The sequence below is a fragment of the Schistocerca gregaria genome, chromosome 4 (assembly GCF_023897955.1).
Source record: "Schistocerca gregaria isolate iqSchGreg1 chromosome 4, iqSchGreg1.2, whole genome shotgun sequence".
NCBI classification, from domain to species: domain Eukaryota; kingdom Metazoa; phylum Arthropoda; class Insecta; order Orthoptera; family Acrididae; genus Schistocerca; species Schistocerca gregaria.
The window spans coordinates 528,219,148-528,246,469 of record NC_064923.1 but is presented as its reverse complement, the minus strand read 5'-3'; the positions used below and the strand labels follow the sequence as shown (position 1 = coordinate 528,246,469).

Here is a 27,322-nt window from a genome sequence, read left to right as displayed (position 1 = left end):
CATTGGTGTTCTGCGCTAAATTTTGCCTGCTGGACAGTTTGCTAATTCGTATCGAAAATCCTCTACTCTCTCTGATCAAGCGAAAATCAATTTTTCCTTTTTTTCGGTTTATCGTTCCGGCCTCGAGAGCTCAGGGCGTTCGACACGAATTATCAAACTTTGTGGCAGGCACATTTTAGGGGCCTTTCTAGATGGTTCTATAGTTACTTACAGGTTTTGATTAATGAAGGTCTATCTGAAGATGAGACAATATTGTATTGAAAGAAACAGTACTTACAAGAGATGAGCGTCACAATGCAATAGTAAATGCAGCTACAGGGAAACTGACTTTTATTTGACTAATTAAATAACAGTTCTACGGATATTGAATACGTATCTGACTCCACGTTAACTTGTAACTTTGATTGTAAGCTTACTCTTTTTGAAATAACATGTTCCGAAAAGATAGGTTTGTCATTGAGTATGTTTGAGTACTTGACCAAAAAATTTCAACAGAGTAAAGTGTCATGAAAAAACTTAAATATAAAAACGAGTCATATAAATTATTTATTTTCACCAAGCATATACAAGGTGTCTCAAAGTGTTTGCATCAGACGACTAGAGGTGATAAGGACATAATATTCGTTGACGCTTCCCGCCGACGATACGCGTCCCTTTGTATTGGTTACTCTGAAACGTCTCCTTAGAAAAATTATACAAGACTGTGCTTAAACTGACACACAATATGGCCTCTTTTTTTTTCACCTAATGGCTTTCTTTTGTCAGACGACTACCTCTTAGCTAGGCGCCCAAAACGCAGTATGTCAAGGTCACTTACCTTTCTTACTGAAATATTTACTACAGCAGTTTCCGCTACAGTGACAGTCTCATATAAAAAGTTTCACAGGTCAAGAATTTGCGGTACAGATCTGTAGAAACAAAATCCTATTGATATAACAATGTCCAAAAAAGTTCCGTCGCCATTGTAATACATTCACGCATTTACATACATTTCATCTCTTAAATTACGATTCTTGGTTTACAACCACCTTTTTCACAAACCAGAGTCCCTAACCACTACTCATTATTCTGTACATTATTACACATATACATATTCGTCGAGACTTCTTCAATATTTCACCATAATAAATACCTAGCATAATCAAATTCCTCATATAGCATCAGCTTATTGATCATAAACATACCGCAACAGCATAATACATATAGTCATCGTAATAATAACATCATAACACCTCAGTCAACTCTCAAAATCGTCGTACCTTCCTCCAATAATTTCAAAACCTAAAAAAATTCTCTGCTCATGTCAAAAGTGTCATCTGTCTCAAACATATTTTAAAAATCGTGATCCCATACCAAATACATCATTCAAAGCTCTCATAGTATCACAATGGTTCTGAAAAAATATGAACAGTTCACAAAGTACAGACAAAATACAATTTCGTAAGTGTGGAGTAATCCTACTGTGTAATTGCGTAAACAATGTGTCACTGATGTAGAAAAAAAAATTGTTTCTTAGTTAAATAATCAGATAGCTATGTAATTCTGTGATAGAGAAATATGGTACCGATGTGTAAAATTGTATAAGCAAATACCATATTAGCTAGGGCACCTTGTGCTTGCCAAACACATGGTACACAAAGTAAGCGTGTACCCCCCTGAGGATACGGTGAGGACGCAAAACCTGAATGTACAGTATTTGCAAGTTTGTGTCCTATCATTTCGGATGTTGCCGACTGATCGATCGATAATGCTTCCCTGTTCACTAATTGTTTCACTGTCTGCACCATTATTTGCAGCCCGCTCCATTTCCCTATGCACTATTACCAAATTACTACTTTGAACATTAGTTAATTCATTACATGGTGGCGCTAACATATTGCTTTCGTCTTCACTGTCATTTCGCAGTTTACTTTGGAGCCTAGTATTACGTTTTTCACACGCCATTATTGTCACAATGTTTCACACGACAACACAGAAAAACACAATTTGAAAAGCAAAAATAAGAGAACACATTAACATAGCACTGAAAATAATATCTAGTTAATTGCAAGCGCAGCTCTACATGCATGCCACCACTGTTTTACTGTACAACAATGAAAGACTACAATTACAAAGGAGATTCTCTCTACAATTACGCGCTAGCAATAAACAAAGTCTACACTTATTACACAAACTACAAGAAAAAAAAATCAGAAGATTCCAGTGAGGTATCCTCGGCTAAGGGTCGACGTATGAAACGTCCCCTTAGAAAAATTATACAACAATGTGCTTAAACTGACACACAATAATTTTAGCGCAACGCAATTTGACTTTCAAAAATCCCTACAAAAGAATGGCCCTGACTAACATTAACCTATACGTTTCACAAATCACTTACCTCACAAAAATCTTCGTTACTCGAACTACTGCAATACAGCGAGCGCCACTACTGATAGCTAAATAAAATATTCAAACTACTGAAGGCATTAACTACTGATAGGCATAGTTAGCAAATGAAAGATTTTGATAGAGAACAAAAAATGTATTTACCTCAATAGTGTTCAAAAGTCATAATGTATATAGCAGTTCATGACATCCAGTCTTACAAATTTCAAAACTCCGCTATCTCTCTCCCCACATCCACCACTGCTGGCGGCTCACCTCCAACTGCGCAACGCTACGCTCTGTTAACAGCCAACAGCTCAACACTACAATGGCAGACAACAATGCATACCAGCCACAGACTTCACACAGCACAACCATTGATTTTCAGAGCGCTACGTGGCGTTACCAGTAGAAAAACCTAAACAGCCTACTTACAACTCCCTGAGAAGTGGCAAGGTGCAGACACTCTGCAGAGTGCATATGCCTTGTGTGTTACCTGTAATTCAGTGACCTGTAATTCAGTGACCTACTCCCTACAAAATCTAAAGTTTCTGATTTTCTTTCAAAATATCTTTCTCAATTCAGAGAAACTCACTCTTAATATGATATTGCAATGTCTATGTTATTCCGATTTACGATGCAAGTTTCCTTCAAGGAACAAGCCTTGCGGTTATTATAGAGGTTAGGAAATACATTAAATGTATTCGTAGTTGCGAATATGAACTGCCATTAGTTGTATAAAGCGGTGGCGACAATGAAAATTTGTGCCAGGTGAGGACTAATCCGGATTTCCCGCTTATCGCGAGCAGTCATCTTACCATATGGCTATCCGAGGACGACTGTCGTCTATTATACTGCTGATGGCTGTCCGTAGTCGCAACTGCGAATACATTTAATGTATTTCGTTACGGCTGTAGTTGCCGCAGTGATTGTTCCTTCTACCTTGCCTGAAGGAACCTTGCATCGTAAATCAGAATAACATAGGCACTGAAGTATCGTATTTACCCACCGACACTGGGAAATCGGATTTCAGGTACGGTGTCTCTTCTTACGTGAATATACATAATGAATGTACGAATACAGGTTTTAGACGCATTGTGGAAGACGTAGTGAAGTTTGGGTCTGGCCGTGGGTCGTGATCGGACTGCCAAATTGTAAGAGAACCGCTCGCGATGAGCAGGAAACCCAAGTTCAGGTCACCTTCCAGCACAAATTTTCCTTCTCGTCATTCCAATATGCAGCTGATAGTTGTCAATATTCACATGTGGGAATACATTTACTGTACTCTATCTTGAGGATTTCTTATTGAACATCACTGTATCATTTATTTGAATATGTAATATGCAATACAGCTGGGCAGTAGACCCTGCTAGTTCGGCGAAATTTCGTAGTCGTAGGGCCGGTGAATCGTAAAGGATACCTAGCGTTTAAGGGAACTGTTAGTTAATCTGTCGCTAACAAAATTGTTCCCATGACGTTGTCACCCCTATAATTTTGATGTAGTAAATAGGACTTTTAAAGTAAAATGTATGGAAATGTACCATTTGGATGTAAAATAAATCTGAATATCGAATTACTTACAGATCTACCTCCTCACGGTACGCATACAGCAGAGACATCTTGTCAACTATGTAAGAACTACTACACGTGCCGATTCTGCTGTTTTTTGCACAAAGTGTTTCTGCAACGCATCCTTTCACACACAAACAATCCACAATTCATTTCTTACGTGCATGGAGCAGCACTGTTAACCCTCCTAGTTTCAAACGTACCAGTTTCTGGAAGTTGTTGCTGTAGCCGGACTAAAATGGTATCTGGTGGACTGAGACGATTCACAAAACATTATCGATACATGCGTTGTGTAGCTCTACCATTACGTATCGTTGCTTGAATTGAAACATTTGAAAGAGATCCGATCTTCAGACTTATATCAAAACCATATATTTTCGACAAGGCTCCTTCTCAAAACTTCAACTACCAAGTCCGCTTCACAGCCGATGGAAGTTGCTAATAGGTACTGCGAAACACCATCGACATTTATTGTACCCGATCAGTTGTTTGATAGCAGAGCGTAATATTGCGGACCTAATCCATAGAAAAAAAGTTATTTCTTCAAAGCTGTTTGTCACATTTGTACGCATTCGAAATGCACATAATTATCATGTTTTTAAATAAATGATATCAGTGTTGTGGGCTAATTTGACGGTAAATTCACTTTGTTACTTGCATTCTTTGTCAAACACAAGCTGCTCAGAAAACGACATGAAAGAGAGGTATGGAGAACAAAGAAAGACGAGTGTGTGTGAAGCGTAATATTTTTAAATCAGTGTGCGATTAATGTCAAAAATTGTAAAGTTTCTTTAGTACTTATGCTTTATATTTAGTTTCTGCTTTCAAGAGCGATGTTAGAAGTTTTCCTCTCCCGTCCCTGTAGACCTGCATAACACAGGCTCGGCTGTGTGCGTAATTAGCACGCAACCTGTTACACAGGCTTTTGGATGCTGCCTATCAGCGCTTCCGCAACATTTGCTTACACGTTCATTGTCTGCCTTCCTTGCTGACAGAAACTCTGTGCAGTCAGTAGCAACCGCTGCTTCTAATTTTGAAAACTGGTTAGCAATCAGAGAACGCTGATTTATCACATGTCAGACGAAAATGTGCAGAAAATCTTCATTTAACTCATAATGCTCCAACTATGTTTAGGAAAATTGCTGTTGTAAACATGTTTATAATAATATAAATGTAAGGCGGATTTTACTTAGGAATCACAGATGAGCACAATGTGGCCTTGATCCACTTATTTCGGGAAACTGTACCGTAACAGTTTAATCGGTAATGGAGTATGCATCACAGAATTGACGCCAGCTGACTATTTGAATAAAGTAGGTGTTACGTAAAACCGCCAAGAAAGCTAGTAACATAAACTGAAAAATACACTGTTTCTGCAAATCAATGTCATCTCTTCATCGGGGGGATTTTTTCCCAACTGTAATAGGAGTACGAGAATTGTGCGCAAACAGAAGGGAATAAGCGTTAATTTTCAAGAGTGCTGGAACGCATTAATGTGGGAAAAATATATCAGCTATATTCATAAATGATTATATATATATATATATATATATATATATATATATATATATATATATATATATATATATATATATACTACAAGCGTTTGTTTATTTATTTAAGGAAATACGTTCAGCATTTAAATCTTGATATTTCATGTACGCTGCTGACCTATAAATTTGCAGCACTAGGTATATATATATATATATATACTACAAGCGTTTGTTTATTTATTTAAGGAAATACGTTCAGCATTTAAATCTTGATATTTCATGTACGCTGCTGACCTATAAATTTGCAGCACTAGGTAGCTGTTATGTAATAATCATCATCGTGGTAAGACGTTCGCTGCACTGCCTCACAAAGTGAAACTCTAATAACACATTGCCGGATGTTAATGCAACTTCATACAATTGCACACCATCGGCGGGTTTGTAAATGATTAGAGTTAGAAACTTCTGTGAGTGTGTGTTGAGGGATCACTGCGAAAGAGACGTAGACGCTATTATATAGTGTGAGATAGCGTTATCAGCAACTGACTTTGAAAGGGAGTCCATAGGGCCTCATGGTCGAAAGGCATAAGTTCCAGACTTGTGTGGCATACGGATGTGACAGTGGCAGGAACTGCGTGGAAATGAGAGTGGCCACTCACCGTCAACTTTCCGGTTGAGCACCTCTGACCAGAACAAGTGTGGATTGTGCACCAAGCACGTGCCATCGAAGAACAAGTACCGGATTCCCTGACACATTTTGTGTCATCCCGCACCATTGGTGGGAGACTAGGAGCAGGCTGACTAGGGAATGACTGCCTCACGTGTCGGCTGCCGTTAACCGCACAACAAAAACGTCTGCGTTTAAAATGGTTCCGAGATCGAGAAGCAATGGCGATGCTGACGAGTGGCGTCACATTGCGTTCAGCCATGAATCGTGGTTCTCATGTACCTCGGACGACCGTCGTCGGCAATAATGGCAGTGACCTAGAGAGAGGTCCTATACTTCCATTATTTTTAAAAGGTACAGTGGGGTCACTGCTGGCGTCAATGTGTGGGGACCATACCGTATGACTTCAGGTCACTGCTGGTAGTGAAACCAAGTCACCCTGACGGGACAACGGTACGTCAAGGACATCTTGTGTCCTCGTGTATTAGCTCTATTTTGTGTCGGCATTTAACATGCACTTCTCGGCCACATACGGCGCCTTACTCTATGAATTGTCTGTGTGACAGGTGCTACCGAGCGCAGCGAGGTCCCTAGATATGTCTCCAAGAGAATATCTGTAGGACCAGCTCGGATTTAAACTCTGTCCAAGTGCCTCTAGACAGGATATCAAGGAGCAGTTGCGACAGTTTTGAGCCTGGAGGAGATGCAGTTTTATAACACTCTTCCCATCTGGATCAGTGGTTGCATACATGCCACAGACGATGCAACATGATATAAGTGGTCTAATGTCAATTTCTTATACGTTTGTTTTCATAAAATAACATCGTATGCCTTCCAACCCATTTACTTTAGTACCCTTCTCCTCTTCTTCCTGCTTCACTTTCTTGTGCGGCTATGTATTCGCTTAGTTATGCAGTTGACTGGCATTCATTTCAACACAACTATAGAAAGTACGTAAGAGTAACATAATCGACAACGTGTTTCAGAAATATTGTTAGAAACATCGTCCGATTGTAGAGTACGTCTTGAGGAACAAATCGAGGATGGGAACCCGTGACTGGAAACGTCATGAAACAACACTACAGAGCGACGAGTTTATGGGCACCGGCGCCTGCCACTGGTCCACCCCTCCTGCAGCAAAAGTTGCTCTGTGCGCTTAAGACCATATGTGGCTCCTCTCTCAATGTTGTTTGTTATTCAGTGATACCGACTGACTGCCACAATTGCAAATGCAGGAAATGGTGGTAGCTCCTTTGTAGAAAGGTCTCGCCTCCTACGAATGCCATCCTGCGTTACCTCGGTGAATGTTTCGGGCAAAGGTATCAATCTATAGTTTATTTTTCTCCTTGAATCCTCTAGAACGTCGAATGTTTTTCGACATACAGGAAAAAGATATACTGCAAGTTAACATCCATGGAGAGCCAAGAGATCTTCGCATTCACAGGAGACAAAGCCTATCTATCCAGGATCTAGCTTCATATTCTCCTCCGGCGATCGTGGCAATCAGTTATGATCACCGAATAGCAAACAGCATTGCGAGACCTTCCGCCAACAGTCCATCAGCTTAAGGAAACATATTTGCTGCAAAAGGCGTGGGCTAGCGGCAGGTTGTGGCGCCTGTAACTTCGAGGTGTAGTTGGATGATGTTTCCGGGTACGGCATCCTGCCCTCGATTCACTTCTGAAGACACTCTCTGCAACACCTCAAAGTCTGTCGACACATTTTCGTATTTAAGTCTGCGCAGATAGTTTCTCGTTAAGAAATCGAATACTGGTTGCTATCGAAATAATATCGCTGCACCTCGAGTAAGAAGGCAGCACGTGTCGGCATTCGACAGCAACATGGTCGTAACCTATTGCGACTTCGGTTTCTCATTCTGCTGTATTGCAATGGTCGGGATCGAACGGCTGTCATGCGAGTATAGAATCCATACTTTCAGAAGAGCCATCGTTTACGCCATGGCGTATCTCAACGTACCTGCGTGACTATCGCCTGAAAGGAGAATAAAGGTTTTGCTTAATTTGCCAGGATCGTACAAACCTCGGAACGTAATTTGAGTCACGAAATGGACTTGTTTGTAGCAAGAAAAGTCAGATTATATTAGTCATCGTGATATGATCTTAGCATCTTGCATGATTATCTGGCATGCCAGTCTGGACTGGAGGCGTTACGTGTTAGGATGGTGGCAGTGCATTATCTTCAAGAATTCCGTTACCCATTCTGTCTTCACCTACTTCTGTACAGACGGTGTGCTCTCTCGGCTTTGGTTTGCACGTTCTCGGGATCACTCATCCATTGAAAACTCCCCGTTACGGGTTACCGAGAGACTGCCATACCATCATCACTCGACGCTCTCCGGCATAAAGCAGAAGTTGTACTATGCCATCATGCACAAGTAACCGTCATCCAGGCTAAGTTTGTCTTGCTGCATAGCCGGGTTAGGACACCTCAATATTAATTACAATTTTAATGAAGAATATTGTGAGAGGAAAAAAGGGAGAAAGGAAAACGACGCACTGCGACGCAATTTTCCGAATTGGATCAGAATAGGTCGATGTGATGGACATGTGCGCACAAACAAATAGCCACAGTTTCACAAAATACTGTTTGATTTGTTCAAGAGAAAGAGTTTGACAAAATGAGCAAGTCAATGACACGTTGGTCTACCTCTACTCATTATGCAAGCAGTTACTCAACTTGACAAATTCGTGGGATATCTTCCTGAGGGATATCGTGCCAAATTCTGCCCAGTTCATGCGGTAAGCCATCAAACCCCGAGCTGTTTTGTGGGCCCTGCTCATAATGCTCAAAATCTTCTCAAATGAGGAGACATTTGGAGACCCTGACGGCCAAGATAGGGTTTGCAAGCACGAAGACAAGCAATAGAAACTATGTGGGTGAGTTTTATGTTGCTAATATGTAAGTCCCTGATGTCCGGTCATGAAGGGCTTCAAAACGGGATGTAGAATACCTACCGCTGTGCTGGAGGGTGCTGCGGATGCCAACCAAACGGTCCTGCTGTGAAAAGACAAATACTCTTGGTTAGAGGGACTAGCGGCGTAGCTTAGGTAGGCACTGCACCGCTGTCCAGAACATCTCCAGACACGTCTTCAAAGGTCACTGCGGATGATTTCGAGGCGGAACTCATCACTGAAGACAAATCGGGTCCATTAAGTGAGATTCCTATCATACCGTGTACGCACAAGAAGTTAAATTTCGTCATGTTTTATGCTTCCCGGTGTCGATGTTTTCAGGACCTCAGTGCAGTGTCATATTTCGTATTGTTCCACTAACGTTTTTCTGTTTGCTAGTGACACTCATCCTTGCGCGTGTGGGATAATTATGTACAGCATATAGTTCGAACTCTGCTATATGAAGCCACTGTGAAGCAAAATCACACCTACAATTTGTATCAACCATCTTTGGTACGAGATCGTAGTCTTGCTGTAAGAATTATATTCGCTGAAACATATCAGTCGCAGCTAATGACTTTATAATAGTGAAACACTACGTTAGAAGCCGAAGAACATCGAGCACAAAATTGAAAGGAGAAATTACGAATCGTCAACATGTCAGAACTAGGTCGACTTAGAAAACGTGGCTTTTCATTTATCTTAATTTTCAATATTTATTTAAATGGGTCATGCAGTGTATGCAGATAGACGTATTAAAAATGTTTATGTACTGTAGATGGTTACTCGACTGAGGCAACAGCCACATGTTGTTGTTACACCTTGTCATAATTAGCTCAGTTTGCAGTCGACTACTTTCCACCATCTAAATTAATATCAGATGAGAAATTTTAAAGCAAATATCTTAATTTGCAACTGTAATTGGTTCAAATGGCTCTGAGCACTATGGGACTTAACTTCTGAGGTCATCAATCCCCTAGAACTTAGAACTACTAAAACTAACTAACCTAAGGACATCACACACATCCATGCCCGAGGCGCCGTAGCGGTCTCGCGGTTCCAGACTGTAGCGCCTAGAACCGCTCGGCCACTCCGGCCGGCACAACTGTAATTCTCCCAGTATACCACCTAGAACATTCATGACACTTATCACAAGGAGTTTCAATAATATCATTTTGCTACTGCATTTCCTTCTGTTACATTGACTTTGACGTATAGCGTGCATAAATCAGACATTACTTTTATTCCATTAAAGTTCCAAGAAGCATAGCGCGAGAAAAGAAAGGCGTTTAGGATAATATTCAGAGTATTGAGAAAGCATTACGAAATGTGCAGGAACCCAAGGGTGATATTTGGTGCCATTATCCCAGTTAGAGCCGATCTTTGGTAATGTTACATCTTCTATATAAAAGTAGTTTGAAAGCCTAGCATTGCACCCATAAAGGTAGCTATAAACAGAGCTCCCATAGTACGTCAAAGAAATGGGTGAAAACCAATCTTAAAATGAATCCATATTAGCGGTACGTTTATCTAGAAATAAGACAAAATGGAAAAGTAATAATACTTTCATAAAATATCACATGTTACGAGAAATTCAATTCATTCAGGCAATACCACGGATACAAATCTTCACCGCAACGCCATTAAGAGCCTGAAAGTCTTTTTCAACATGTAGTGTTCGCAAATTCTGCTAGGAATTTCCTCAATTCATGGTTGCGTAATGAAGAATACAGTCGAATGTAACAACGAAAAATAGGTAGAATGTAAATATTGGAAAAAAAATTCCATTGTCAAAAGCTGAAATTTTTTCTTTTATTTTGGTTTCATTCTCACCAAAATTCATATAAATATCCCTCTCGCTGCATCTGTATACTTTTTTATTATTACTTTTTATTTTTATTTTTTATTTATTTATTTATCTTTTTCTTTAGTCATCATTTTGTGACTGGTTTTATTTGACCCGCCACGAATTCCTCTTCTGTGCCAACCTCTTCACCTCAGAGTAGCACTTGCGACCTCTGTCCTCAGTTATCTGCTAGATCTGTTTCAATATCTGTCTTCCTCCGCAATTTTTGCCCTCTTCAGCTCCCTCTAGTACCACGGTAGTAATTCCCTGATGTGCTAACAGATCTCCTATCATCCTGTCTCTTCTCCTTCTGTTTTACACAGATTCCTTTTCCTCTCCCATTCTGAGCAGAACCTCCTCATTCCATACCTTATCAGTCCACATAATTTTCAACAGCTGTATTAAAAGTCGTGTTTTACTTTCCGTTAATACAGAGAATTCTGCCTGTCGTTCTAAGAATGAAAATGTGTTCCAGAGAAAGTGAAGACACTTTTTTCTGAAGCTTGTCTGGCTGATCGAGTACTGTTTAAGAATATTTCATAAAAATTTTATTATTGATTTATAACGAGAAATTAAAAACTAGAATACACCATAGTCATAGCGCAGCGAACGGCGCTCACAATGGAAGAGGGTTAAAAATGTGTCAGGTTGTGATAATAATATGTTAAAGTAGGTATAGGGATCTGTAATCTGCAAAAGACCTTAAAAATCAAGCAAAAGTAAGAAAAGAAAGGTATCTGTGAAAAAACATGTAACGTAGATTTGGAAGCTAATGCTGTTGCTACACAGGGTAAATTTGTCATGCATAATGATCAGTCAAACGAAAACTGAACACCAGCCAAAAACTGTACCATGGAATGGTGCCTTTCAAATGTTATCACTATGTGCCTTAACACATTTACCTCACTGGGCACTGGGTCACGAGACTATTAATTCCTGTGTCGTAGAACGCGGTCGGATGCTGACACTCTTTAACTTCTTCGTCAGATTGAAACTGACATTCACACATAGCTTCCTTCAGATGGCCAATGAAGTGAGAAACACAAAGCGAAAGATGGTGGGGGTACGGAGGATGTTTTTTTGTTTCCTAACCACATCGCTGATGCATAGCCTTCGCTTAAGTGGCGGAGCGGTGGCGGGCGTCATCTTACAGCAGGATGCTTCCTCCGTTCACCGAGTTGCTCAATCCTGGAACTATAATCAGTGCGCAGCGCTATCAAGACCCTTTACAGAAGCCGCTAAGCGCCATATAGTCGAAAGGCCCACGACTGTTGTGGGACGGCAGCATCCTGTTGCACGATAACTCCAGCCCAAATACACTCTCGGACGGGCGAAGTCTATGCTTCAGCGTTTTGGTTTGGAACATAAATATCCTCGGTACAATTGGCATCTCCACCTCGTGATTTTCACGTCTTTAGTGACCTGAAGAAAGACGTGTGAGGACGTTGGTTTCAGTCCGACGAGGAAGTGCAAGAGTCGATTGTGGAATGCGGCTGTAGACCTGTCAGCAACCGACAGCGCTCTTCGAAACATTAATTGATCGTCTCGTCTCGCAATGGAATGAATGTCAACGCGTGTGGTGATTTCGAACCATTCCATGGTCCCTTTTTGGTTTGTATTCAGTTTATATCTGAAAGCTCCTCATATCTCTTTATGTGCTATGCCACATCATTAATTTAACCTTAATTTTCGCTGAATAGTCTCTCTAGTTTTAGTTCTGAATAAAAGATTAACAACTGTCGTTTTGAAAACGAACTGAGAAATTCTGTTGCGGCACTAGTTTAAAATCATTGATCCTACAACATTTTTCACAGCCACACGTATTTTATATCTTGATGTTGGCATAACAGCCGAAAATAGGTTTGTAAAATAATCAATCTTTTAGAATATTGAGGCATTATATTTTGTCATTCATAATGCACAAATTACTCTACCAAGAACAAACGTAACAATCAATTACGCAGCTAAAATTTTGTGTAGAAGAGCAGTGATGACACTGAAAGAGAATTTTAGAAGATAAAGGAAATAAATCTGCAGAAAAATGTTGACACGTTACATAATACAAAATTTCTGTTAGTATTACAGACAGAGAAGCTGTAAATAACGAAAAAAGTATACATCATATTTGAAAAAAAATGTGATGAAACGTGGTTTGTGACAGACCAATATGAACCACGCTTTGAGTATGCCTCTATACTTTTCTTAAATCATTTATGTATTTTTTTGTTGCGATTTTGTGTAATGTTTATCTGTATATTTTACATGTATATATAATTTCATTGTAATTGTAGACCTCGGCCAGAATGGTGAATTAATATCGGTGCTTTATGTTAATAACGCAGAGAGAGCGAGAGAGAGAGAGAGGGAGAGAGAGAGACAGAGAGAGGGAGAGAGAGAGAGAGAGAAAGAGAGAGAGAGAGAGAGAGAGAGAGAGAGAGAGAGAGAGAGAGACAGAGAGGGAGAGAAAGAGAGAGAGAGAGAGAGAGAGAGAGAGAGAGAGAGAGAAACAGAGAGAGAGAGAGAGAGATGGAGAACGCTGCAGCGAGTCAAGAGAAGAACTGAGACGAATTTATACTGAGGTAAAAGTTCGGCAGTTTTATTGAGAAGAGTAATTTTTATCGTTAAGATAGGAAGGAACAGTTTTTATCAATGCGATTTGTTGAAAATATACAACGATGGCAGTGGCACTGCAAAGCAACGTTTATATTCGCGATGTATTTATTATGAGGCTTTTAATAACCAGTAGAGAGGGAGGTGAATTCGCTAGAGGAGAGAAACACAGGAGGAGGAAGAAGCATAAGATACAAGATTTAGAAGAGAGAAGAGATTGGGAAAGATACAACGTAAAAGACGACACATTTTACTTTGATGTCTCAGAGCGCATCCGAGGGAGCCGCTGGTAAACTGGAATTATATTCATCTATGACAGTAATCATCCCGATGTATATAGAACCAGATATATGAGTGTAATTTACATTCGAAAGGAGACTCTGAGCCGTGTTATGCTGCTGAGTCACGTACAGTGAAGTGCTGTCGTTGGTTTAGTAAACAGTATTGCAAGGTTTGATGCAGTCGTAATTGATGCTGGACCTACGTCAAATGGTGTTAGGCCCTGTGAAGTACGAATAAATTGGCGCGCTGTATAAGAAATGGATGTGTATTCAGCTATCCATTGTAAATATTGAGTGTTCTCTATGATCAGAGATCGGTTGTGTCTTGTCACTTTTTACGGCGGGCTTGTGAAAACTGTTTCCTTTTTTTAGCGTGTTTTGAAATGTGACTCTTCGGAGCAGCTGTCGCAGTATTATTAAGTTCTGGAGACACTCAATACCATTTTTGGAATTTAGCATAGCTGTATTTGCCCCAGACCAGCGATCAACGAAGCGTGGGAACCAAACATATTGCAGCAGCCATCCCAGGTAGGGAGCAGATAAACGGATCAACGCAATCACACAGTCAGATGTTAGCTAGCATTTGTCGACATAAAAGTACCAATCATAAACATTTAAATTGTATCACATGAGTTCATATCGGCTTTCGATCTATCTCATCTATACTTCTCTCGTAGTAACTCATCATAATAAAATTACATATGTGTTACAAATGACCAGTTCTGTGGAAGGACATTAGAGAATTTTTCACGTAACGAATTGTTTTGGTATATTGATTTACATGGAAGAGAGGTAGACTGCTTCCTAGAATTATTGACACATTGTAACTCTGCCTACCCCCATTCGCATGGGCATGTATTATCACATCAGCACGTATACTTAAATGTTGTTATTGTGTGGATAACTTGTCAGGGTCCATTCTGTGTAAATTGTGTTTTTTGTCCACAATCTCGATCATACGAGTTTACGAAGTGTACGGAAATGACAGGTGATTATTTGCTTTTAGGCCTCCTTAGAATAGGAAGCATAGCTGGGCTACATTAACTTTTCATATAACAGTCTTAGCCGAATAATAACAGCATAGGAACGAGTGAAAGGAAATTAGAAGCAGTTACGACCGTAATAGGTTGATTCCCCGGTTCTCTGTCGTTCACATCTGCTTCGGACATCTACTTGAGCTGATTGTAAAGAAAACATTGTCCTTTCGTCCTTGTTGTGGGTCTTACTGCGAAAACAGATCAATATTGCTTCGCGCTTGTCAAAGGCTTTTCGCGGAGGTGTAGGAGGAAGGTACCCTCCAAAGCAAAGCAAAGCGAAGCGGAGCCCCCCCTTTTGCGTCGAGTGGTCGATGGTCATCAACGTGAGCGCTCCCTCCCTCACGGGAAGTTCTGCCTCAGCTCCCCGACCTGCAGACGGGTGAATTTTGATTATAGTTCCTCGTAATGGCCTTTCCTCTCCACCATGCTTTCGAGTAACGAAAACAAAGCAAACAACGGAAGCTCAATCGGTCATTCGTATTTCTACAGGATAGCATTTATAACGATTCTTTCCAGTTCACGTATTTCCCTTTAAAAAACCACTAACTTATAAGATTCAGTATTTACTTAAACCCATTTTCTCGTTATGTACAGTTTGAAGTGACATGCTGTAATTTAGCACATGTTTCATTTAAGGTATTGATTCGTCAGTAATCGGAACACCAAATAGTTATGCTCAAATACAGCATTCTTGCATCAAAAATCTCACAACATGCCCAGTGCTAATAGTTTAAGTACGTACTGGCGGGGAAAACGCTTATTCTATGTCCTTCTGTACTGCAAAGATTCAATGACAGAATAAGTTGTACCTTCGTCGGTTCCGTAGTTTGAGAAGTAAATCATTAGATTATCTAATCAATAACGGTAGCTCTTTCTGTGCAAAGTCTTCAGTTATGACTTTGCATTACGAGTATAATACTTACAAATAAGCTGCACACACACACACACACACACACACACACACACACACACACACACACACACACATACGCGCGCGCGCGCACACACACGCACTCTACTTGCCTTTATCCCTTACGTAAAACCTTGAGAGTCTACAGTTCATTAGGTTAATCGTCTGGTGCAGAATAAAAGACAATACAGAGTCCATAAACACACTATACTATACATCTAATTCAATAAGTAAATACATGAAAGCTAAAATAAAACCAGCTCTTTGCAGTTCTCACTGAATATCAAAATAGGAAAAATGTTTTCTAGGAGTCAGTACAATGCGTATTTTGGACTTTCTCCAGTGGACTCCTGGACCATAAAAAATCTGCTAGTTTCATTTAACCTTGAGAAGCTTAATAATTTTAATGGTAATTCGGTCTTTCAACAAAGTTTTCGATCGTACACAGATCACTTTATATATGAGATTATTCACATATCTTCCAAATCATTCAGAAAGGTAAGTAACACTTACAAGTCATTCTATTATCTAGTAAGATTTGTATTTGAGTAACAAATTCGTAAGGTGTCAACAGCATGACGCTCATTTCTATGCAGTACATTTCTGATACAAAACTAACTTTTTCCTGAACAAAAATAACTTCCAAATACGAAAGACACCATTTACGAACACGAAAGTTTAGGTATAAACAGTCAATGTAAGTTTATTACGCAAACTCTTTTTACGTTTCCTTGGTTGTGACTATCGACGAAAGTCTAGACTTTCACATAAGTAGCTGATTTTGGCCTTTGAAGAATCGTATTTACAAATAACAGAGAAATATATACAATGTACACAAGTTAATTAGGTTATCTAATGTTAAGTCCTTGTAACAGCTACATCACGATATCTGTACGGAATAAGACACACCTGTTGTCCCAATTTGTGTTTTTTTATCACAACGTGTTTCTGGACCAAGTAATTCCATTAGTAACGTCTTATTATTAATATGCCATTTGACTGTGCCAACTGCATATTAATTTTAAGAATTTGTTAATGAAATCAAGTCGTCCCTAAATATATTGTGTTAAATAAATCACATTTCGTCAACAGGTGCATTTTATTCTCCTCTGGTCAATTTACGGGGTACCCGCATATTTTCTGAACTTGATTTAGCTGCAGACACTGTATTTTCGAATGTATTTTCGAACTCAATCAGTTTAACGCAGATGTTGGGGAGACAACGTTCAGATGATCAGTCGTCAGCTTCCCACTTTATTTTACGTCCATTCCTCCTGAGGATTCTCTTGTACTTTGTTCTCCTCTTGATCACCACAAAGTTATGATCAGATGCATAGCACACCTGGATACGCCTTAAAATCGAGTAACTAATTTGGCAACCTGTGTCCCATAATAATCTAATCCAGATTGTATTTTCCTACATCTTTTGGTCGTTTCCAAGTATGCCTCCTTTTCTGGTGATTTTCGAAGTTTATTTGCTCTTACTACCTCAAAATTATTGCAAAACACTTTTGCTCTACCTCCGAAGATGTATTCTATCATAACCCTCTATTACTACCCTTATCATAGCGTTTCAATTTCCTACATCTACATCTACAACTACGTGATTACTCTGCTATTCACAATAAAGTGTCTGACAGAGGGTTCAATGAACCACCTTCAATATGTCTACCATTCCACTCTCGAACGACGAGCGGTAAAAACGAGAACTTAATTTGTTCTGTGCGAGCCAGGATTTTTCGGATTTTATGGTGACGATCACTTCTCCCTATGTATGTGGGTGACAACAGAATGTTTTCGCAACTGAGAGAGACAATTGGTGATTGAAATTTCATGAGAAGATCCAGTCACAACTAAAAACTCCCTTGTTTTAATGATTGCCACTCCAATTCACCTATCACGTCTGTGACACTATCTCCTCTATTTCACGATAATACAAAACGAGCTGCCCTTCTTCGAACTTTTACGATGTGACCCGTTAATACCCATGATTAGGATCCCATAATGCTCATCAACACTCCAGAATAGGGTGGACAAGCGTGGTGCAGGCAGTCTCTTTAGTAGACCTGTTGCGCCTCTAAGTGCTATGCCGATGAATGGCAGTATTTGGTTTGCTCTACCCACAACTTTATCTATGTGATAGTTCCAATTTAGTTATAATCCCTAAGTATTTAGGTGAATTTACTGTCTTTAGATTGGTTGAGTTATCGAGTAATCAAAATTTAGCGTTCTTTTAGTGCTTGCGCGAATACCTTCACACTTTTCTTTAATCAGGGTCACTTGCTACTTTTCGCGCCATATAGTTATCTTATTTAAATCATTTCTCAATTCGTTTTGGTCATCTGATGACTTTACAAGACGATACATGACAGCATCATCTGCAAACTATCTCAGAGGTCTAGTCAGATTGTCTCCTGTGTCGTTAATATAGATCAGGAACAACAGAGGGCCTATAACACTTCCTTGGGTAACGCCGGATATTACTTCTGTTTCACTCGATGACTTTCCGTCTATTACTACGAACTGTGACCTTTCTGTCGGGAAATCATGAATCCAGTCCCACAACTGAGGTGATGTACCATAGGCATCCAGTTTGATTGGAAGACGCTTGTGAGGATCGGTATCGTAACTATTCTGGAAACCTAAAAATATGAAATTACTTTGACATCCCCTGTCGATAGTACTCATTACTTCAGGAGTACAAAGAGCTAGTTGTGTTCAACATGAACTACATAATGAATTATCATTTAGTACCCTCATACACTCTTCCTCATATTCAGCTTGTGACGTCGGCATACATCTGAACTACAGCAGTAGTTCTTTCGGATTCTACTCTAATCAGAATACTTCCATCCCTGAACGTCCGCTGTGCCCTTTCTTACAACTCTTAATGAGTCCTTCAACCGATATTTTCTCAGATATTGTCTTATATTCCTCTGATACCATGACTTCTTTCCCTTTAACTTCATTACAGTTTCAAATAATATAGCTTCTCCACCAAATTTAGACTCCTGACAATCTATATTCCGGCTCGAATAAAGTTGTTGTTAATTTTTAAATATTTTCTTAGGGTCTACCTCACTTGGGAGACCCATTTCTCACAACCTAATCCATATTCCATCGAAATCTTTCGAAAATTGAAATGCCATAGTAGTGCTAGTTCATTAGCTATCAGCCAGTCAGGTAATCTGCTTTGGTCTACGTTAGATATGCTGGAGTGTAGTGGCCCATGATTATACGCCATCCGTACAGAAAGTTTCGAGACTGGTTTTATTCCTGGCGTAGCAGTGACATCAGCACTGTATCTACGATGGTAGCTTTAATGAAGAACTATAAACAACAAATCCCTGTCAGCGAAGACCAAAATTGTAACCCGGGGGACAAATCTTGTAGTCGAGAGTTTTGTACAGTGGTCGGGCGGACTGTCATGAACCACATACCATAACCAATCATGCTTGTGAGATGTGAACGTGTGGAGGCGGCCGGAGGGAAGATCACTTCATTGAGTTTCTCTTGACTACCTCAAAACCGTGATATTTAGAGAAAATTTACTCCAGTAAAAAATTAAAGTACTGTACAGTAAATTTTCTACATATTAATATTTTGTCTAGGATTGTGTTCTGTGTTACAGGACGTGCACAGTAAGAAACAGTGCTTTAATGGTGTAGAATTGTTCTTATTGTTAGTTTGTTAAGAACGAATATTATACGTGTGTAGCACATCCAGGTGAAGCAGAGCCGTATTAAGGGATAAACAATGTTCTGGGGCTGTTAAAATGGTTGAAATGGCTCTGAGTATTATGGGAGTTAACATCTTAGGTCATCTGTCCTCTAGAAATTGGAACTACTTAAACCTAACTAACCTAAGGACATCACACACGTCCATGCCCTAGGCAGGATTCGAACCTGCGACCGTAGCAGTCGCGCGGTTCCGAACTGAAGCGCCTACAGCCGCTCGGCCACCGCGGTCGGCTCTGGGGCTGTAATACAGTGGAAAGCTGGGAGGTAAATATTAGAAGTGTGGGGGAAGGTTGGTCGCCGGATTATGGTCATGCACCTCCCTCCTTCTTAGGTCTGCAAAATGTAGAGCAAATATGCAAATTCCCTTCTATCACACTATATCACGAAAAGCCACTACAACGTATTACGTTCTGCGTAAATCTCTGCACACTGTTTTACGTTGCTAGAGGGAATATTGATTCTTATTCACCATGGATGGCAGTTGTAGCATTCTTCGGGAAATGGTAATTTTGCCCACCATGAACGCTGGTCACTTTCCAGTTTAGAGATAGAGTATACCTCCCCAGGATGTACGGGCCATTTACTTTATGTGACCAGAAAAAATAACTTCACTGTACTCGGGTTTGTAAAAAAGGATTTATTATCAATCTCTTAGGTGAATACAAATTAAGCTCTTCCCAATGGCTGGAAAGTGCTTAATTTGTAAACGTGATGTCAGTGAGCTATGTAATGTTGGTAGGAAAGGTAGTTAATTGGTAAGTGTGGCATCTTGCAGCTGGCTGTCGTAGAAATCATACTGTAAAGCCATGCTACAGTGTTGTAGTCACTTGGTCATGAGTTAATAAGTGATGATAAAGTTACTGCACATGTCTCACTCGTATACTGCAGAAATGCCTTCCATTGATGAATGTCTACCGCTGTACTGAGTGAACCACTTACCACACATCTTGATATGTGGTACTTAGTGGAATTAAGGAAAACGTGCAAGGGAGGACCAATCAATACAACTTTCTTTTTACACAACCTCTTTATTTATATACCCATAAAATTTTCCTAAACAAAATGAACAAATTTCAGAATTATTTTGAGCTTAAAGCTCAAATTAAATAAGCTTTTGCCAAAGAAATCTGAAGTGCTGTACTGCAAAACAGAAAACAATATGACAATGATTACAAGGGGGCCGGATCTGCAGCCCGCCCTTTATCGCGTGAAACAGCGGTGTTTACTACCGCGCTGGACAGTGTCTGTCTTGTTAAATGCCCTTCTGCAGCACATGAAAACTATACAAGCACCATTGATGACAAGAGTGATTTAGTTATTCAAAACACATGACGTAAATTTTAAATAGAAAGCTGTATGTAGAAAGGTTCGCAGTTAAGATGCGCAACAGTGCTTACAGGTTAAATAGATTAGGAAACAATATGACAATGACAAGGCTTACTTCAAAGCAAACAATCTCTTAACTCCGATCGGCTACGAGTGGATCCCAACCCGTCCCTTCTGACGACTTTATTTTGACAAAAGTGCTGGTGACAGTTGACTGTTAATATCTTCAAAGTTAAACTGATTATTAGTTTTTAGGACCGCTCTGAAGGAACGTCTTAAAACAGTACTTGTGAACCTTAATTACAAGAGAACTCACTTGGCGAAACCAAAAGATCCAGCTAAAATACACCAATAATGACCAAGTTTTTCAAACACAGCAACTAACAGCTTAGTACAACAAGTTATTCAGATTATAACTAATGGCTGAGAAAAGCAATTATAATCAAGGAACTGAACCGTTTAACATATAAATTTAACCTGACGGCCCCTCTTTAGTTTAACGGCAACCTGTGACTTAGTACAACTGTTCCTGCTGTATTTACTACCAAGAGCTGATTCATTAGAACATTAATTACCGGGTACAAAGCAGAAAGGAAAGGCAATTTAATACCGGGACAATTTTTCAAACGACAACTAGTGTCTTAGTACAATACTACGGCCTATATTTAAGTCCAAAGAGACGGCCGACTAAAAAACTCGTGACACCTCTTGTCGCGACGCTACCGCCAATCGCTAAACTGCGTGCCTCGTTATCGGGCCAGAGAACCCCGACTATAAAAATGGCAAGGAAAGACCTTCAAAGGACATAACAGATACCCACTCTTCCTCATTGATATTGGCAATGGGGCCAAAAAGGTGATAGTTTATACTACACCTGAGCCAATGGCACCCGACACAACAGCCTACTAACTCAATGGCACCACGCCTCACATCTGCAGTTTTTTTCCAAGGTGGGTTTCAATATGTCTCATGGAGTGGGGCTGATCGTGTTTAAATGTAGAATAGTTATCTGCTGTAATGCATTACGTTCTATAACACCCGGTTGCCTACCTCTGTTGCAGAGGGACGAATTTAAGCTTCTGTGCTTCTTCAGACGCTGGGAGAGCTCAGGCAGCGGTGATACATTTGATTATCTCAGCCATTGGTAGTGGAGACAATGAAATCGTCATTGTAAAATAAATATTGCCACCTCCAACCGTTGATCTTTTCTACATAATAGCTCATTTAACAACTGCAAATAATTACTCATTTGCTATACTGAAAATAACTCCTCTACTTTTTGTCTGTTTCCTTGAATGAGCTGGGCAGGAATTATAGGGGAGGTATAGTCCGCCCTAAACTGAAAAGAAAGCTACACTCATTGTGGGGGAAGTTACCTTTAACAGAAGATCTCCATCAGCCGTAAATGATGACTAAGAATCAATTTCCCCTATAGGATTGCAGAACAGTGAGCAGAGATTTACATAGGCTCTCTCCATATCGGTTTTTTGCGTTAATATTACTAGTAATTCATATCTGTATTTCAAATAATGTTAACTCACTTTGTGCAAAATAAACACCCCTGCACCTGTCTGCACACTGCTCTGCCAGTGATTCACAAAGCGAGCGCCGGAAGGTTCAGTGGAACTATACGAAACACATAATGCGGTAGACAGAATGGGGAATCGCCTGTTCGCTCTTTATTTTGCACACCTACAAACCAGAAAAATACATGACCGCAGTCAGGTGACATAGCTTCGCTCGTAATTATGCACTCAAAACACACCTTCCTACACTGTTTTATTTCTCCCTTAACTGTTCTGCTGCACTTAGTTGTGCTACAAACATTTGACATTTGTCCTTAACCCACGTTATTTAACAATGTACATGAATATTATAACTTTAAAACAAAATTCTTAATAATCTGGGACTTTCCCATCTCCTATAATGCTGAAAAAAAACATGTATTCGACCTCATTGCAGGAAATTTAATGTTGTTAACTTTGTTCCGGGAAACATTTTGTTGGAAGCCGCAGCTTTCGAGTTATTCAATGAAAACTTGAACGTGCCAGGTAGGATTTAAAGAAGACATCGAAGCAATTCAGAGGCGGGCTGCTATATTTGTTACCAATAGGTTCCAATCAAATAGGACTCCCTAGAGGGAGAAATACTGTTGAGAAAATTTAGAGAACCTGCTTTTGAAGTTCTCTGCCGAACGATTCTACTGCCACCCACATACTTTGGAAGTAATTACCACGAACATATGATTTTAGAAATTAGGGCACAGACGGAGGCACATAGTCATTTTTCTCTCACTTTGTTTGCGAAAGGAACAGGAAAGGAAATGACTAGTAGTGGTACAGAGTACCCACTACCAAGCACCGTCCGGTGGCATGGGGAGTGTCTACGTAGACGTACATGTAGACGTAGAAAAAATTGCCCTTTAAACACACAGCGTCCCCCTCACCCCCTCCAATCCTCAGGCTCACATTCAGCAATCATGACTTTTATAATTTTATTCATTAGATGCACCCCTAGAATTTAACAAATATTTGAGACAACTTATATTCATATTTTCCTTTAATTTTTCTTCATTGAATGGGCTAGTAAATAATTATTCCGTTACAGAGTTTCAAGTATGATGGAGAAGAGCAAATTTATCAGTTTGTAATGAAGAACCCAGGTCCAGGAAAGACCGAGCTTAAAATATTAACAGAAAAATCTTCTGACACGTCTGCCAGTGGTATGCATATACGAATCCTATTGTTGCTAAGATTGTAGCGTAGGGAACTTTCGAAACAAGAAAAAGATATTTGCTGTAATCATGGGCTTTAAAATGCATAATTTAGTAGCGATTTGCGCTTGTTCATCTTTGATACTCTAAACACATCATTCCGACAAGTGCCCATAGATCTCCAGGTATGTGTTTTGGAGCCCATATGTACCGACAATTTTTCTTGTTTTGATTCAAAATACATCCGCCAAACGTATGGTAACCAAAGAATTTGAGGTAGAAGAGTTGTGTTTCACAATATCGAAGATGAGCAACTGTACATAGCTCTTATGGTATGAATTGTAAATCCCAAATTTACTTTTTTTTTCGTGTTTGGTCCATACTACCACCTCTGAAAGTTGCGTAGCCTCCAATTTTAGCAACAACAATACCGGTGAACGTTTGACACTGACAGAGGTATCAGAACGATTTTCGCTGTGTAACCCTTTCATTTCTTATCCAGGCCACTTACCTCAAATTGATACATTTACGATTCTCCATCATTTCCGATATTATTCTAAATACCATCAGGGAATCATCCTCTATGGGGATTCGATGAGTCACTTGAGATCATGAAATGTTAAATATCGGACGGCGGCTGTTGTGTCTCAGTGATGCGTCGCTAATGGCCATGGAGCAGTAAGTCAGGCCTTGAACATATGCTCCGGAATGTTTTGATGAACAGAAAAGTGTGTTCAAAGTCTGTTATGCACGCCTTGGTTGCCGTGAGATGACAAACGAGGTCAGGTCTTTCCTGGAAAAAATCCTCACGGGTACGAGACTACTACAATGACAAAGTGGAGATGACTCACCAAGATCAAAGAATGTGTGAATGAGGTTTACGAGTTAAACAACAATTCAGAGAAAGGCAGTTTTGGCTATTTCACATGGTTGTTTGAACTTCCTGTGCATTTTATTAAAATGGGGGGAGACTATTTACGATATGTAAATCACTAAGATTTCCAAATCACTAAGCTCTCTCTATTTTTTACTAATATATATACAAACTACACATTTTCATGATTTTTAGTTCGTGATAGAGAATTTAGTTTCACCTGTATATAAACTACTCATATTTAGATGAGAGCCACCCATTTATCCCCAAAATTTCATTGCTCATTGCATGACGATTCGCCATGAAGTTGCGAGTAGTTACGTGCATTGCCGGTCTCTTACATTCTAAGTGCGTGTAGTTTATATGTCAACAGAGGGATTTGTGCGTTATTCGGAGCAAAGATATCGAAGAAAACTGGTTAAGGAAACAGCGTCGGACGATGTTCGTCGTTAATGCTACATTATTATCATATACCGTCCTTGCGTTTTTGATATCATTTGCTGCCCCTGACAGTAAGAAATTGTGCTCCAGTCATTTAACAATATACTCCCGAAATTTTCCGCACCCTGATACTATTGATATTGGCTCTTTTCCTTTATTACTCTATATCGTTAGGAGCAATTCCGTAGGCAATTTTCTATTAAGAATGAGTAAAGATCTTGCAATGTCTGTAATGGCAAATGGAAAATTGGATCACTAATATAATTTGTGAGCTGATGATCCTATATCAACCTTCGTGGCGTTGCTACGTGTTTGCTTCACTATCGATTGATTTTACCTACTTATAAAGGGGAAACACAGGATTTTTTTCTTTTCCACGAGATCAAATGAAATTGTTAACGGATTAGCTGACAAGAGCGAGATTGTGTCCCCAGAGCCTCCTACCCAGTTTCTGACTTACCTTCGATTGCATTCTACACTGTGCAACAAAATTAAAGGATCACTTTTTCGAAACTCGTTAACTGTCTCCATTGCGACCCATATGTTTTAAATTGCCTGAAAGATGCAAACCATTTGTCACATCCCAGTTGCCAGTTCCTTGCCTGCAGATACATAGGGTTACTTCGCATGTTTTATCTATAAAGGCAAATTTTTAAAATTCTCAACAAATTTGGACCGGTACTACCAACGGTTTTGGCGAACTGGGGAATCTCAGAACAGCTGTTTGCCGTTTTATTTATGAATGTGTCAAAATCGCAACCGTCCGTGTTCACGCCACAGGAGAGCTTGAAACAAGAGGACTGAAAAAGCATAAACATTCAAATTTCATCGAATAATTTTGAACGGTCGCTGGTGATTCCACCCAGTACGCCAGAGCTAAAATTGTGGTTGCACTGCAGTCCAGAGAGATAAGATCACGTTCGATAGAGTTCCTAGCCTAAGATGTCCTTCGAGAAGAGTTGAAGCATGAGGGGATGTCACCTATATCAAACATTGTTACGAACGATTTCCTGTTATTGGTCGCACTCCAAACTGTTGTTTTTGATCGCGAAAATGTATGGAAATCAATGTTCCAAGGTTTCATTAACGCTCTTTGTAGCACCCCCTGACGCCTTTTATATCAGTTCTGAGCGGTGGTGTCTGAAATGTTTTCCTCTGCCACTCGTAAGAAAACCACATGATTTCAATGTTGGATGTTCTGACCATCACGGAGATGAAATGTCGTGTGACGAGGGCCTCCCGTCGGGTAGACCGTTCGCCTGGTGCAAGTCTTTCGATTTGACGCCACTTCGGCGACTTGCGCGTTGATGGGGATGAAATGATTATGATTAGGACAACACCCAGTCCCTGAGCGGAGAAAATCTCCGACCCAGCCGGGAATCGAACCCAAGCCCTTTGGATTGACAGTCTGTCGCGCTGACCACATTTTTTTTTGTGTATTCTCATTTTGTTCGTTTTTGTTCGTTGAATCTGATCGAGGCGGACGTCGTAAGACACCCTTTTTTAAGTTCGTTGTTGATCTATTAACTCAGTTTTTTTATTACAGAGGGCAGCTAACCCTCCGACCGAACACGCTGAGCTACCGTGCCGGCATCACTCAGCTACCGGGGGCGGACATGACGGAGGTGTGACAAGTGCATAAGAGAGACTGTGGCGACCTTTCCACCTAGTGACACGTCCACGGTGGCGGTGGGAAAAATTGTGGTGAAATGTGGTGCCAATGTGACATTATTAACCCATTTCACACGTCACATGAAATTCTGAACTGTGTCGACACCTTAGTATTTGGACCGTCGTCGGGGCCGGGCTTCACGTCATAGGTCCCCACACATTTGGACCAGTGTAAGAGGAAGGACTCTGGGTCATATTTGAAACTTACATACTGGAATGGAAGACAGTTACGCGGTTTCGAAAGAACGATCCTTCAATTGTATTGCACAGTGTATTTCGCAGCCTCTTCACGCAGCGTCCTACGCCTTTCTTGTCAGCGAGGGCTAGGCACACAATGACTTCCATAGGCCAGTTCTGCATAGTTTAAATAATCGTTTCACCCGGTATTTTCATAATGATGATCTCAATGCAATAATCAGAGAATTTTCCGGTTTCCGTTATTTCGCAGCGTGCTTATTACGAGAGCAGTGAATAACTTTCCGATGTTCAGCTGGAGGAAGATAATGGCATATTTGTCTTATTTTGTTTTACAACGCGCTAAAATCTTGGTATCTTGCTTCTCACTCCAGTCGCACAACATCAGATATGAAGGATTTAAAATTTCATGCGCTTTTTGCATAATGCCACAACTTTCTGCAGCTCTTCCATTCGTTTACTCTATCGCTGTGGAAAATTTTGCCGCAAGTAACAAGAATTGCGGCTGGCTACCGTTTTCAGGTGCTCGGAAGATGAAATTTGTTCCTAACTGCCTCTTGCAGGCGCTGCGGGAGCTCTGCCGCTGCTTATCTTAATTACAAGAAGATCTAATTTTAATTGCTGACGCCTCGCAGTCGTTAAGCCGCCCTGATACATGACTCTCTTTGCATTT

At 40.1% G+C, this 27,322-nt stretch overlaps 1 protein-coding gene across 1 annotated transcript in view; it reads left to right on the top strand.

The window, feature by feature from the left end:
* Nucleotides 1-27,322, top strand: part of LOC126267794 (dopamine receptor 2-like) — a 625,121-nt gene that overhangs the window by 8,903 nt on the left and 588,896 nt on the right. The gene's annotated exons all lie outside the window — the stretch shown is intronic.